The sequence below is a fragment of the Euprymna scolopes genome, chromosome 9, assembly GCF_053919585.1.
Source record: "Euprymna scolopes isolate OS-2025 chromosome 9, ASM5391958v1, whole genome shotgun sequence".
Lineage (NCBI taxonomy): Eukaryota > Metazoa > Mollusca > Cephalopoda > Sepiida > Sepiolidae > Euprymna > Euprymna scolopes.
This window is the reverse complement of record NC_136490.1, coordinates 15,017,177-15,033,823: the sequence shown is the minus strand read 5'-3', so window position 1 is coordinate 15,033,823 and position 16,647 is coordinate 15,017,177. Positions and strand designations below refer to the sequence as shown.

The 16,647-nt window shown below is 33.7% G+C and overlaps 1 pseudogene; it reads left to right on the top strand.

The window, feature by feature from the left end:
• Positions 1 to 7,952: 7,952 nt before the first annotated feature.
• LOC145285271 (U2 spliceosomal RNA) lies at positions 7,953 to 8,108 on the top strand (annotated as a pseudogene).
• Positions 8,109 to 16,647: the final 8,539 nt, after the last annotated feature.

Below are 16,647 nucleotides of genomic sequence, written 5' to 3'. Positions count from 1 at the left end.
ACACTGAATATTCTAACTTCTTGATTTTCCTGAAAGTGGACCAAATATTGGATTTATTGAAGCATAAAATACGTCCGTTTTCGTCTATGAAAATTAAACAGGAAGTAACTCTTAAAGCTTAAATAAATAAACTTACTTCCATTTTTAAAGGCAACTGGTGTCGTCTTATAATTGAAACTAAATTAGATTAAAAATAAATCTACTTTAAACAATATTTCTAAATAGAGCTTACTCAAGTAATTCTGGTGCAACAAACAATAACATGGCGCTAATTATTAAAATAGATTTTCTTTAATGTAATATGCAAATGAGTGGATTGAATGCAGATTCCGTTTGAATAAATAGTATATATAGAAATCATGCTGGAATGAAAGTGTGTAGACGTTCATTTTCAGTACAGAAATTAATTTGAAAAACACAGTGCCTCTATTATCTCTAATAAAATGATTTTTTTATAGAATTCTGTTTTTTACACACATTATATATATATATATATATATAATATATATATATATATAATATATATATATATATAATATATATATATATAATATATATATATATAATATATATATAATATATATATATAATATATATATACATATACATATATATATATATATATAAAGTAGTAGCGTTCGTGTGTGTTTGTCTGCGTGTACAACTCCCCATGATCAAAGAAATATAAAGGTGTTATGTCTATACACCTCTCCTGGTCAAGAAATATTAACGCCCATGATAGGATACTTCTGTCAAAGGAGACATATTTTATACGTAATTTCTATACATAGCATTCTTCAAACCACACCTACATTGATTGAGTTACGGTCATTAGCATATCACATTAAATTAAATCTATTTAAATAATTAGTTTGATATTACTTATTCAACATAATAGCCTCGTTTCAACTGTACTGTTTAAAAAAAATATTATTTAGTTTATTTTCATTTCAATTTATATTTGATTTAACTTATTTTTACTTATTATTATCTGAAATTTGAAACCGTTTAATTTTCAAACCAGAAAACCAAAGGGAGATAACTGTGATAGTTTAAGTAACCTTTTTTATTTGTTATTGTTGGGTTATCCATTTCTTTAACTATATTTAGTAGTTTTCTTTGGTCATGTAAACTATAAGTACGCCGATATAATTTATACGTTGTTTTTTTTTTTTAATTTCTGCTCCAGAATACATCATTTTTCCTTATTTTCAACGCCGATGCCCGGGGAAGGGGGGGGTATGAGGTTAGAGAAAAATAATAAAAACTAATGTCCTCATTTACTTGCATCCCCACGAGGGTAGAGTTTGTCAGACACAGGGCCAATTTTCCATGTGAGCAAAATCCATCATTTCATACATTATCTGCTCCATTTTTTTGTTTATAAAATTTAATCGGTGTTGCTCAGGATTTATTATAATAATTATACCATAGCAAGTGTGTTTAATTGCCTGCGAAACAGATTTTCTTTATAATTTATTTACTATCTTAAATTAAAAATGGTCAATTTATATGACGTGACCCTGCGTCGTTTAACCCCTAAAACTAAATTAAAACCTACTTTTGGGGGGGGGCCTAATACATTTTAACAGTCTTTATAAATAATATGAAAGAAGAAATTTTAAAAAAAAAAAGAAAATTAACATTTTGCCGTGGGGATCACTTTGCTATATAAATATAACGTAAAATGAGCACCCACCTTTTGGCCACAAAGTGTTCAGCAAGACATGTCATCTCTAGCATTTTTTCTAAGTTTGGCGATCGAGGTGGGGGGGGGCAAAACATGACAAATATAATTTTTTTTTGTTTTTTTTGTGGTGGGAGGGGGGCGGGAATGACATTTGAAACATAAAATAACAATAAATTTAATTGGCCTGGCGATTGGCCTGAAATGCGTTACCATCAATGCCATACAATAAAGTGCTGGACTAGGGAGGTCATCTGGGTGTCTCCATTGTGAGACCCCAGTAGAAGAAATGGCAGAACATGTGTTCTTCGAATGCAGTGAACTTTAATGGTACTGGGCGTATGTCAATGAAGTGATGGCTCATATCAATCCCGAGCATCCTTGCCCAATAGACGCATCCTATATCATCCACAGCGTGAAGCCACTGTGGGACAGGGAGAGACGAATGATGTTTCTCATGATCCTAGCTGTAGCAAGAATGTTGGTGTAGACGTCGTGACTAAATGAGAAGTGTGGGGGTGAATCTTTGGCTGATCAGGATCTGATCGCATTCTTCAAGCACCAACTGAAGGTCAAGACCAGTTCCGATAGGAAAAGATTACATTTTGTGGCCTGTGACAGAAAATGGATCAGAATAGTGAGCCTGTGTGCACAAAGAGGTACCAAGTTGGAGTTCGTGTTCTCCGCTTGAGTATGACACACACAGTTCCAGGTCCTATCGGACCCTAGACCTCTCAGGGTAAGCCCGATATCTAGATTAGGTTCTTAGCTAGCCGAGTGAATGCCCTCCACTCCATCCCCAATAGGAAACCTCCAAGTTGCCCACACCTCAGCGTTTCTTTTTCGTTCCTGGCTACTCCACTTATTGATCTCATCTTTCAGTGACTTCATACACACCCTTCGTCTAATCCCCTTTGATGTTTTTTAAAAGTTTTCATTTCCTTTTCTCCCATCTTTTCAATCCAAGAAGAAAAGAAAAATATAAAAACAAAAACAAAAACATATTGCGTATATTTTCCAAAGAACTTATATATGTCTCTGAAGATTTGTTCGTGAGAACAGTGAAACATGTGTAAGACGCAACATATCAGCAATAAAACAATATGAATGTGAAATAAATACATCTTTGCTTTTCAATGTTTGCTATCGATTAAGCTACGCTGACAAATGGTAGTACCGCGAAACATGCGTTCGTAGATCATTGTTTTATAAGAGAAATAATAAATAAATAATATTTGTTTATGTCCAAAAATTATGGGCGATCTTGTAAGGAAAAATATTTTCCTAGATCTCCAAGGATGGAGACGCTAATAATCTTATTATCGCTAAAAGAAATCAACAAAAAATCGACATAAGTGATATAAAGATCCCTCAAACAGTTTTTCATGATAAACAACTGATGATCACTACACAATAATATTTAGACTAGCATAAATTATTGGAAACAAAGTAATGCAGTGATTGCAAAAGATTAATTCCAACCAAAGGAATTTTCCAACGAAAAACAGGATTAGATGAAAAAGAAAATAACTGCATAATTTGGAATTCTATATTTTGTAATGTGAAATCGCCATTTCAAAAATCTTGTTGCAATAGGTATATATATATATATATATATATATATATATATATATATATATATATATATAAGAGAGAGAGAGAGAAAGGGATAGAGGGTAAGAGAGAACAAGATTAGGCCATTTTCATAGGTATCTAAAGCTCTTATCAGCATATTACATGACACGTATTTCGCACTGATTTCTCATTAATTAATTACTTGCAAACTACAACCTCACTTCAAATCCATCTATGGCAGATGATTTAAGTATAAATACACATATAAGTTACTGAAACTCCTACCAAAACTTTAATCTTTCCAGTCTTTTGTCCGGACGATTTGAAAGAAAACCTTTGAACTGTCAATATTTTATTAGTTTGTAACTGATTACATTTTCTAGTCATCCATAAATAATTGTTTGTTTAATGTTTTTTACTAAAATTCTTCCAATAGAACCTTTTATTTTGACATCAATATTTTTAACTAAACAGAAGTTGTTTCATAATCTCATTGTATTTATATGACGACCCAATGGTGAGAGGAAGCAGCACATCTATATGGTAGTCTATCTCTCTCTCTTTTTCTCTCTCTCTCTCTCTCTCTCTCTTTCTCTCTCTCTAACTGTTTTCAAATCCTCTCTTATCCTATTCTAATCTTCTTTCCTGTTTTATGGTTATTATTGTATTTTCAACCAATCAAAACTTCGGATTTAGCTAAACTCTTTGTCTAGTTATTCTTTTGACCTCTTTTAACTTATGTTCATGTTTGGCGACATCTTTTATTCTGTTTCACATCAACTGTCATGTCAGATGGTTTAATTCAGCCAATCAAAAGCTGCGTATTTATCTCAGTGCGCTTTGCACTAATTTTCTGATGATCCTATGTAATATATATTCGAAATATTAGGTTGGTGCAAAAGTAATGTTGCTTTTATATATATAGTTGAACGTCAAAAAACATTATTTTTGCACCAATCTAATATATTCAAAATGTAATTCTTTTAATTGTAAAAAAAAAATGGTTAATGGAATAACCAAAGTCTTAATATCATTTTCCAGACCCTTTTAACATTTGCTTCTAATTATTTCCAAAGATACAATTGTTTTTATGCTTCTATAGGTGAATAAAAGGTTAATTGGTTCCGTGACTCTTCAGGGAATTCAATTCCTACATCATATCAGGTTACCCTTATAACTTTCACAAAACTTTGGGATAAGATTTGAACTTACTTAGAAAATAAACTTTTAATTAACAATCAGCTTCTTAGTGATGGTTTCTAATTGGTTAATATATAGAAGTCAATAGAATGAAGACCATGTTGTAGTCTTCAGGAAAGCAATCTCTTTTTAATGCGTTCCATAGATGGAAGTTCTTGGAAAGAAACTCTATTCATGGAAGTTATGTTTGATCGTAGGCACAAGAAAGAAATGTTGTTTACAGTTGTGGTAGGAAAATGTGTTCAAAATGACAAATGTATACAAGTCCATGAAATAAAGAATCGTGTGGAATTAATATTTGCTTCTGATTATTTCCAAAGATACAATTCTTTGTATGCTTCTGGAGCTGAATAAAAGGTTGATTGGTTCCATGACTCTCAGAAATGCTTTAGAGAATTTAATTCCTGCATCGTATCAGGTCACCTTTATAACTTTCACAACACTTGGGGGATAAAATATGAACTTATTTAGAAAATAATCTTTTAATTAACAAGCAGCTTCTTATTATTGGGGTTTATATTATTAATATATACGAGTCAATGGAATGTAGACCATGTTATAGTCTTCAGGAAAGCAGTCTCTTTTTAATGTGTTCAATTGATGGGAATTCATAGAAATCTCGCTTGCTAGTGTTAGCACATTGCTCTCAAGGGCAATTCCTCATCTGTAATTTTTGACAAATAGTTGCAATGATATCTATTTACGTCTAGTACAGTGACCCTAGACCAGAGCACACCAAGGTAGTAAAAGCATAGATTATCTACCAGCTACTTAAAGAAATTCCTGTGTCTATAGTCACCTCAGATACGGATATGCAGCATTTTGAACCAATCAAAGCTTCGTATTTTTCTAACCTCAATGTCTTTTATAATTATTTCTTGATGGTTCTATGTAATAGTGATACAGAATCAAAATGAATACCTTTATTTTAATGCATGTAAAAGTGTTAATGCAACAACCATAATCTGAGTCTTCATTCCGTGTGGAGTTAACATTTGCTTCTAATTATTTCCAAACATACAATTATTTTTATGCTTCTGGGGGTGAATAAAAGGTTAATTGGTTCCATGTCTCTCAGAAATGCTTCAGAGAATTCATGCATTGTATTAGGTCATCTTTATAACTTTCAGAACACTTTTGGGAGAAAATTAAAACTTATTTAGAAAATAAACTTTAAATTAACAATCAGCTTCTTATTGTTGGTTTCTAAATGATTAATATATACAAGTCAACGGAATAAAAACCATGTTGTAGTCTTCAGAAAAGCAGTCTCATTTTAATGTGTTCCACAGATGGAAGTTCTTGGAAAGAAACCCTATTCATGGAAATTTCGTTTGAAGTAGGCACAAGAAAGAAATGTTGGTTACAGTTGTGGTAGGAAAATGTGTTCAAAATGACAAATGTATACAAGTCCATGAAATAAAGAATCGTGTGGAATTAATATTTGCTTCTAATTATTTCCAAAGACACAATTCTTTGAATGCTTCTGGGGCTGAATAAAAGGTTGATTGGTTCCGTGACTCTCAGAAATGCTTTAGAGAATTCAATTCCTGCATCGTATCAGGTCACCCTTATAACTGTCGTAACATTTTAGGGATAAAATGAAACTTTATTTCGAAAACGAACTTTTAATTACATGACAAGCATTTTTTAATTGTTTTTGTATTACTTGTGCAGTTTACAGACCGTGCTATTTTTAGATAGAAATTTCAAGATAAATTCAATTCATATGGTAACTTTTATTCATTAAATTGTTAGGTGAAAGTACAGAATAGTTAACAAAGTTCTCTCCATGTTAAGAATGGCTTCCTAAATAATCATTGCAGCACGGTATATAAACCGCACAAGTTTTTGCTTTGTGTTGTTTAAGAATCACCAATTATTAAGGCTAAAACCCACTCGAGGATAAAAGTTAATGAAATTAACGACTTGTCAGATGAATGATGATGAATATTGTGAAAGGATTGAAAATGATGAATGAAATCAACAAAATTTCGGGTACTTACGTAGAATATGGACAGTGTTATGTATTTTTATACGATTTTTTTAGGAAGAATCAATCTTTATGGCATCTTTTGTTTATTAAATTTGTTAGGTGAAAGAACAGAATAATTAGAAAATGCCCTCTTCTCACCATGTTAATAACGTTATTGTTGTGGTGATTCACCCATGCATTAAAGATGAACTCTTCCGAACTGTATAAATTAACTGAGAGTTATAATTCCCGGGGAGGGGTGTCAGTGTACTTTCATAGGCCGCTATCTTGGCGCTACTCACTATTGTTGCTCTTTGTATATGCTGTTTTTGTTTCAATATATTTTACCTCTTCTAGCTTATCTCCGTGTCCATGTTTTCCTTAACGATCCTTCCGAGGCAACCCGGGCCACCACGGTTCATGTTCTGCAAATTTGGTTACTTGTAAGGGCAGTTTATAACAGGTTGATATTTTATTTGAAGACGAATATGTTGTAGTCTGCAGGGAATCAGTTTCGCGATAATGTGTTCCACAATTGATAAGTTCTTGGAAAGAAACTCTGTTCATGGAAATTCCGTTGGATGGTAGGCACACAGAGAAAGAAAAGACATTTTTTTTGCAGTTACGGTAGTAAGTCGAGTTCTAAATGAGCAATGGAATGAAAAATCATGTCGATTCAGTTTATCTTAAATATGAAATGAATTGATTATAAAAATTATGAAAATTATAAAAAAAGAAACATTGTTTCGTTGAAATTGATCAGAGTTAATGCCAAATTCAAAATATTTGATTGGAAATTTCAGAGACAAGAATTCTTAATTTCTGTTTTTATGAAGAATTCTCTATTGAAAATATAGACTTGATCATAATCCAAAGTAAAGTTGATAAAATTCACAGCTAAATCTTATCCTAATTATCCTTTCTTTTTTATTGTTTTAGATTCGGAAAATGCTTTTTATTCTATAGATGACATGATCTTAGCTGAGTCAGTGAGGACAGAGTAGAATGACACAAAGATTCATATGTTAGCACTGATTTGATATATTGTTAAAACGTTGGTGATATTTTTATAAATATCTGCATATACACAGCGACATGCATCAGTATTAGATACATATTATTTTCTGTTATAACTCTAGTTTATGTCCGCCATTTTTGCCTGATATTTGGTAAGTAACATCTTTAATATTTGGTAAGTAACATCTTAAATATTTGGTAAGTAATAGCTCGTAAAGTTATTTTAGCTGATGTGGAAGGAAAATTAAAACCTCATGGTTGAATCCATTTTTTTTTTTTTATCAAACTTCAAAATTACTCTACGCAAAAGTATTGAATAGAAAACACTTTTTTCAAATTTCCAATCGATGGCATCGATGATCTGAGACAAAAGTCGCCTTTAGGACTGCCAGTAATCACTGTAAAAGATTAATCAATGATTCACATTCTTAGATCATTTGTAGACATTTATGGAGATGCCACTCGTATCTATGGCAACACTTCAAAGGCCAGAACACAACTTGTTCTTGGCCTTTTGGCCAAGATCCAAGTGTAGTATCTGTTCTTCAGATGCTTCACTTCAATTTCTTGTTCTTTCTCAGTGGAGAAGAAATCCTTCACGACTAAGACAATTTTTTATTTTTGTTCCTTTTCTCCATGTTAAAAAAACGATCCTGGTGTCTAACTCTGTTCCGTGGCGAGGCATTGTAAATAGGAATACTTCAAAGGCCAGAAATGACCAAAATCTCTCTGATTCTCTCTACTCTGATCTTGAGCACATGGTGCAATGGGGAAAGAGGTAGATGGTGAATTTTAATGCATCTAAAACCAAGCTTCCATCTTTTATCATCAACGCTCTGACCCCCGTCTGGCCCCAATTGAAAGGATGGTTTTCGTCTTGAAGAGGTTCCTTGTTTTGACAAGCTTTTTGATGGGTCTGGCCTTCAGTTCTGATCTGAAGTGGAACACATACGTCAAATCCATTGCCAAGGTCGCTGGTGGGATCATTCTACCGTTCTAGTAGATACTTTACTGCCAATGCAATTCTTTACCAAGTACGTCCTAGGATGGAGTACTGTTGCAACATCTGGATAAGAGCTGCTTGGAGGCCCATACTCTACCATGACAGTGTTCAAAACCGACTTTGTAACCTCGTAGGTGATGCCTTTTCTTTTCCCTGCAACGTTTTTTTCTAGAAAGGAAACATTGCTAGCCTGTCTCTGCTCTACCATTATTTTCATTTCAAGTGCTCGTCTGAGCTCCAATCTATAGTCCCTTCTTGCCAAATCTTCACAAAACACACTAGCTAAAGCCGTTATCTTAAACCGTTATTTGCCCACTCTCTATCTGTGCCTAAACTTAAACCTGGATTGCATGAACAAAACTTCTCTCCTGGAACTGCTAACCTGTAGATCTTTGTTCCACTGGTTTGCTTTCCAGCTGACTACAATATGGCTATCTTCAAGTCCAACATAAACAAGTTCTTGTTAAACCGTCCCCTTAAATAGTAAAATTATACCAAATTTCCACGAATGATTACTATACTATTGTCCCAATGACTACCATACACTCATTAGCCCTTGTCCTCGAGTTGCTTCAGGACCTTGATAAGAGGGGACTCCTTTGTAAAAAATAGAAAAAAAAGGTACATCAATATCATCATCATCGGTTTTAGATTCATTTTACATGCTGGCAGATGTTAGACGGCTTTTAAAAATTAATTTCCAAACTTACCTGTCCCTCTTTATTTCAAATCCATTTTTATCATTTTCTATACAGATTTCCATGTTTAATAAGACGTACTTAAAGAAAGTCAGAAATTACAATGTTGTGAGAATAACATCTAAGACGAGAGTATGAAGCCAAAATAAGGATCATGAACTCAAAAATTCTGAAACGTAATAGTATTGTTAATTTTCATAATTCTGCTATTCAAGCAATTTTTAAACGTAATAGTATTGTTAATTTTCATAATTCTGCTTTTCAAGCAATTTTGAAGCGTAATAGTATTGTTAATTGTCATAATTCTGCTTTTCAAGCAATTTTGAAACGTAATAGTATTGTTAATTGTCATAATTCTGCTTTTCAAGCAATTTTTAAACGTAATAGTATTGTTAACTGTCATAATTCTGCTTTTCAAGCAATTTTTAAACGTAATAGTATTGTTAATTGTCATAATTCTGCTTTTCAAGCAATTTTGAAACGTAATAGTATTGTTAATTTTCATAATTCTGCTTTTCAAGCAATTCTGAAACGTAATAGTATTGTTAATTTTCATAATCCTGCTTTTCAAGCAATTTTGAAACAATAGTATTGTTAATTGTCATAATTCTGCTATTCAAACAATTTTGAAACAGTAGTATTGTTTATTTTCATAATTCTGCTGTTCAAACAATTTTGAAACAATAGTATTGTTAATTTTCATAATTCTGCTATTCAAACAATTTTGAAACAATAATATTGTTTATTTTCATAATTCTGCTATTCAAACAATTTTAAAACGTAATAGTATTGTTAATTTTCATAATCCTGCTTTTCAAGCAATTTTGAAACAATAGTATTGTTAATTTTCATAATTCTACTATTCAAACAATTTTGAAACAGTAGTATTGTTTATTTTCATAATTCTTCTGCTCAAACAATTTTGAAACAATAGTATTGTTAATTTTCATAATTCTGCTATTCAAACAATTTTGAAACAATAATATTGTTTATTTTCATAATTCTGCTATTCAAACAATTTTAAAACGTAATAGTATTGTTAATTTTCATAATCCTGCTTTTCAAGCAATTTTGAAACAATAATATTGTTAATTTTCATAATTCTGCTATTCAAACAATTTTGAAACAGTAGTATTGTTTATTTTCATAATTCTGCTATTCAAATAATTTTGAAACGTAATAGTATTTTTCATTTTCATAATTCTGCTATTCAAGTAAATGCTGGATATCTAGAGTTCTTCAATATGAGGACTTTTATCATGGAATTCTCAATTATAGCATAAAAGACAATGTAGATTGAAAATTTCGGTCCTTTATTGGTCTCAATGGAATCAAAGTTCCATTTCCTCTCTGTAGATTCCCTATTTTACCATAACTTCAAAGTCAGCCAAAGAATGAACGTAAGTCTTTATTGAACAATGTACCAATAATGGAATATTTAAAAATTCATCTTTTGCCGCATTTTCAAAGACAGTCAAATGCACTTCGCATTCGATTAGTTCAATATAATCGCACTGGCACACACGAACATGCGATAACACAGTTTTGAAAGAAACAGAAAAGAATGACCGAAGCAAAAGTAAAGAATTGAGCACTAGGATGAAGGGTGCTGAGGATATAATTATCCGTTAAAGGGCAATGGGCGGTTTCATCTTAATGAGTCACAATAAAAGACATTAAAATCGATTTAGGAATTGATGATTAATTCAAAAGAAGCTGTTAAAATGAAATGCAAAATATTCTAGGTTTTGTCGCAAGAGAATGCATCAGAAAACGGAGCTTAAATGAAAATGTATTCATTTAGTATTAATGGGAAATGACTTCCCTAAAGAAATGACATTTTAATCTCATTGGAAATTCTTTGTAACGGATCTTATTCCGATATAGACAGGATAATCACTTTGACACAATAATTCTTGTTAAATCGCTGAGGTTAAGCAACATTGATCCTGGCCAGTATATAGTAACCATTCGGGAATACTAGGTGCTGTATGTGATCTTTTTTTTTTACATGGTAGTCACCACTTATCAAGTCCCGGAAGCCACTCAGGGATAAGGGTTATTGCGTGTACAGTAATCTATGGGATAATATCGTAGTAATCGTTAGTATTGGAGATTTGATAAAATGTCTTACTTAAAGGGGCTGTTTATCAGGAATTTGTTTATGTTGGACTTGAAGACATCCACGTTGTAGTCAGGTGGGAAACAGGCAAATGTAAGAGAGTTCCACAAGCGTGCACTTCTAAGAAAGAAGCTTTGTTCATGGAATTTACGTTTTGATTTAGGCACAGATAAAGAATGAGGAAAATTATGGACGGTGGTTTTTCGTGAAAAATTGGTGAGGGGGGACCAGAGATTGGAGCTCAGACGAGCACTTGCCATGGAAATAACGATAAAACAAAGACAGGCTCGCAACGTCTCTTCTGTGGGAGAGAGGTTGCAGGGAAGAGAAAAGGGTACCCCCACTAAGCCACAAAGTCTATTTTGTACTCTGTCAAAGCAGGATAGGCTGTTTTTAGTAGCTCCTGCCCATATGTGTCAGCACGTACTTGACTTTTATATAGATAGAGAATTGCATCAGCAGTGAGATATCTTCTGGAGCAGTAGAAGGATCCTACCATTTTTCCAGCGACCTTGGCAACAGACTTGATGTACGTGTTCCATTTCAGATTAAGAGTAAAGGTCAAACCCAGAAGCTTGTCAAAACATGGAGCCTCTTCTAGACGAGAGCCATCCATTTTAATTGACGCCAGATGTAGCTGATGATGCACAAAACATTTTTTTAAATCTTTTTTTTTATTACATTTTCACCCCAAACAAGGGACATTGCCATTCTGATGTTGGGGCTACTATCGGGGACATAAGCTACAGGGGTACTGTGTGGGGAATTAGGCAGCAAGATGTTGGATCACGTTACACTTGAACTTCTGTATGTCAGTACAGTTGGGGAAGCAGGAACCTGGAAGGGAATTCCAAAGTCTAGCAGTTCTGGGGAAGAAACTACCGAAGTAGAAGGCTCTCTTAAGTCTAGGGATCTCAACTGTGAAGGGGTGGAATTTAGCTGCTTGTCGGGTTTGTCGGGGGTATTTACGTCGTCGGGGGTATTTTGCAGTTCGTCAGAGCATTCACTGTTAAAGTACTTGTAGAACAGGCAGAGGGATGCTACATTTCGTCGATGGGACAGAGGCTGAAGCTTAGATGACAGTTCAGGACCTATCAGGTTGGTGACTCTCTTTTGAATCTTGTCTAGGAGTGAGAGACTAGTAGCAGATGCACCCGCCAAAATGTGACAACAATAATCCATACACGGGCGAATGGTGGCCTTATAGAGGTACAGGATACTTTCGGGCATTAGTAGCTTTCTAGCACAGTAGACAGAACCTACCTTTTTCGCAGCGGTCCTGCCAATGCTCTCAATGTAATTTTCCCAACTCGTGTTTCCTGTGAATGTTAAGCCGAAGAGTTTAAAAGATGTACTTTAAGATAAAGAGTCTTTGGCTTTTGCTATTGGTGGTAGAGAAGGTTTCTTGTAGTTATTGAAGGAAAAAAGTTTAGTCTTGGCAGCATTGAATGTGACCATCCATTTGTTTCCCCATTCCACTTTTTAAATCAGCATTATATATTAGGTATAATATAATATTCAATAGACAATTGGCTCTCTAATAATAAATACGAAACCTGCATGAATTAAAATATACTTAAGCATATTTTATGACCGTGCAAGGCTGGGCACCCCTGCTAGTCTATAATATAATGATGTTTCTTGTATCTTTGTTTCAATATAGATATGAATAAATAGCTATCCTTTTGTGTGTCATCATAATCATGGCCGTCACTCAAATCGTGTATGCAAGTTTTATTAATAAGTTATCACATGAGAAGACGGTCCAACCTGAAATCCACAAATCCTATCACAATTCAGGCATACGTTATCGTTTTGCAAATGTGTGCATGATTGATTTTGTGATGCACTATTCTTGCTGCTCTCAGTTCTTCAGCATAACGATGCCATTCACTTTTAACGTTTTCACACCAACTTTTATTCCATTCCTCCACTTTATATTCCTGAGTGCACTCACCCCTCATGTTGTGTGATCAATTCTATATCTCTTCGTATCCTCCTTCAAACAATACTTGCACCACTTCTTCCGCCCGGCAACCTTCCTAACTCCCACATTAAGTTCAGAATAAAACATTTTCTTAGGATAGAATTGATTGCTCATCCTTACAACATCTTTTGTACCATGGTATTGACCATATAATAACACAAGTTGATTACAATTTATTTTTAAAATTAATCCGACCCAATCGACTGATAATATGGAACATTTTTAAATAATAAATATGGAATATTTTGTACAAATATCTAACATATGTCTATCCTGTCGGATTTTAAAAGTCAAACCCAAATAGCATATAAGTTGACAAATCAAACTTTGCTTTTGACCAATTTTCATATGTTATTGTTGCATCATCACTTGAATCGAGCATATAGATTTCCAGTGTTTTCTTTCGTTTGCTCTCAGTCCAATTCGAGATGCATGCAACTATATTTTAAGTAGGACTGGTTGTTCATTCTTACAAACTATTTCAACAATTACAGCCTATATGCTAGATCAAACTTTTCCAGGATATTTGGGCTTGTGCATCTGCTACTAGTCTCTCACTCCTGGATAGGGTTCAAAAGAGAATTGCCAACCTGATAGATCCTGAACTGTCATCTAAGCTTCAACCTCTGTCCCATCAACGAACTGTTTCCTCCCTCTGCCTGCTTTACAAGTATTTTAATGGTGGATGCTCCGATTAACAAGAAGTCTTTGTACCCTCTTGACGTAAATACCCCGACAAACCTGACAAACAGCAAAGACCCACCCTTACACAGTAGAGATCCCTAAATAGTTTCTTCCCTAGAACTTCTACTTCAATAGTTTCTTCCCTAGAACTTCTACTTCAATAGTTTCTTCCCTAGAACTTCTACTTCAATAGTTTCTTCCCTAGAACTTCTGGACTTTGGAATTCCCTTCCGGGTTCCTGCTTCCTCAACTGTACTAGCATCCAGAAGTTCAAGTGTAACATGAACAGACATCTTGCTGCTCAACTCACTACATCGTAACCCTGCAACTTATGTCCCTGATAATAACCCCTACATCAAAGTGGCACTGTGCCTTGTTCGAGGTGAAAATGCAATTTAAAATAATTAAAAAAAAAAACATTAATGTTGCTTCAACAATCTTGCCAGCTATTTTTTTTAATTTTTGTAAATGTCTTTGATGTAGTGTTTTGAGTGCTTTAAGATACCGACAGGATGTTTTCTGTGCCTCTGATGCATAAAATCATGTTGGAAGGACAATAAGATTTTGTTATTACACCTTAAATCAAAGACTCTGAAACGAAGTTTACCAAAAGCAGCTCTTCATTGCCAGATTTGGTGGCATTGGATGCAATTAATACCATCAGTTGTGTGTAACACTAAGAGGGGGGAATTCATTCAATATAATGGATAGAATGTAAGTTCCATCAGGTTTTGAAAGCAAAAAGTTGTAAATTTTTTTTTATATTAATAAAATTAGCAGGTTTCACGGACGACAAAATATTCTCTGAATTCATTTCCATAAGTCTTTTTATGTTATGTCAACACTCTATTCTTATGTCTAATTTATCAAAGATATAGATGTAGCCGTTCGCGTGACTTCCATGAATTTTAAAAGAAATAAAAATGTTCATCTCACAAAAACGTTTCTCCCTCTTTACTTTGAAAAGTTTTAAACATTACAAAAACCCTTTATTCCCGAACAAGTGCATAGAAGATACTGCCAAATCTGCTGCAAATAAAGTGGGCTCCCTCTATTGTGCTAGAAAACTTTTCACATCTCTAAATCTCTATAAGGCCATAATCCGCCCATGCCTGGAGTATTGTTGTTACATCTTAGCTTGTGCATCATCAACTATTTTTTTAAATAGAGTTCAAAGAGCCTGTAATCGAATAGGTCCCACACTATTACTATCTAACAAGCTCCAGCTCCTGTCCCATCACCACAGTGTTGCATCCCTTTACATGTTTTGCAAGTACTTTATTGGAATGTGCTCTGATGAACTTGCTGTTCTGGTGCTCCTTTGACGTAAATACCCTCGACAAACTTGACAGTAAGTTACATTTCATCCATTCATAGTCGAGGTTCCATTCTGCTAAAGGATAATTTACTCTGATACTTTCTTTTCTCGAATTGCTTTAGAATTCTCTTCTCTGCTCACTTTTTCCCTGACTTAGTCGACATGCAGAAATTGTGAACAAACATCTCACTACTCAAATTCACACAGAGGATGCTTTCTATAAATCTTGTCTCTGATCCACAGTTACCCCTTACGTCTCAGTGGCAATGTTCCTTGTTTGGGGTGAATCAAAATAAAAAAATAATTTGGTCAAATATCTGCAGATGAAATGTCTAAAGACTAAAAAAAATCTTGTTGCCACTTCTGCAAGCATGTAAGAATCCAGTCGTTTAACAATTATATAACAACATATTACAACATAATACTCGGGATGTTGAAGAATACCTATTATGATACTGAAGAATTGAAATAGAAGCATTTTATGGCCGCAGCTAACAACGTCCATATTACAACTGAATTACAAAATTTCCCCCATAGCGAAAAACGAAAAAGAGAGAGAGAGAAACAGAGAAAGAGAGAGAGAGACAGACAGAGAGACAGAGAGAGAAAGAGAGGGATACACATATTGAAAACAAAGAGGGTGAAATATTGTCATTGTTTTACAAATACTGGCGTCAGACAAGTAGATCTAACCGCTTGCACCTGTTAACCTCGGTTGCATAAACTGCTGATGTGCGCTGACATTTCAAGACTTGACTTGATTTTACTTGTCTCCACCCCAACCCTTGAGGACAAGAAAATACAGGTACAAGATTTTTAAATCTGCAGAAGTTAAGAACTCCCCCAAAAAGGGATTTTATTATTGTGCCACACAGTCAGCATGTTGCGTTTTCTTGAGTACATGAAGGCGGAATAAAAAGATGATAAAATGATAATAAACATTTTCATCTACACACACACACACACATATATATATGTGTGTGTGTGTGTCTCAATGGATATTTTGTCAAGGATAAATGCAAGATATATATAAGACATGATACATGAAAGAGGGAAAACTCACAGACATAAATACTAAAGGAAACTCTATGTTACTTGTCCCAAAATAATTGAAAAAAAAAAAACATGTATTGCCAAGGTAAACAATGCGTAAGTAATGTATAAGTAAATATGATTTACTTTGTTGGTGATTGTGAGCGCCGCTTATAGTTGTGGCTAGTAAATTAAGGATTTTGAAAGGATAGCAATAATTTAAAATGGAGAATGTAAAGAAAAAGAAGACGCATGTTTCATTTTTAAACTCAATAATTTTATACTTTATTTCATATTTTTACCGTTTTCTTTTCTATTTTTTTTTTTTTTTTTGCCGTCATTAAAAATA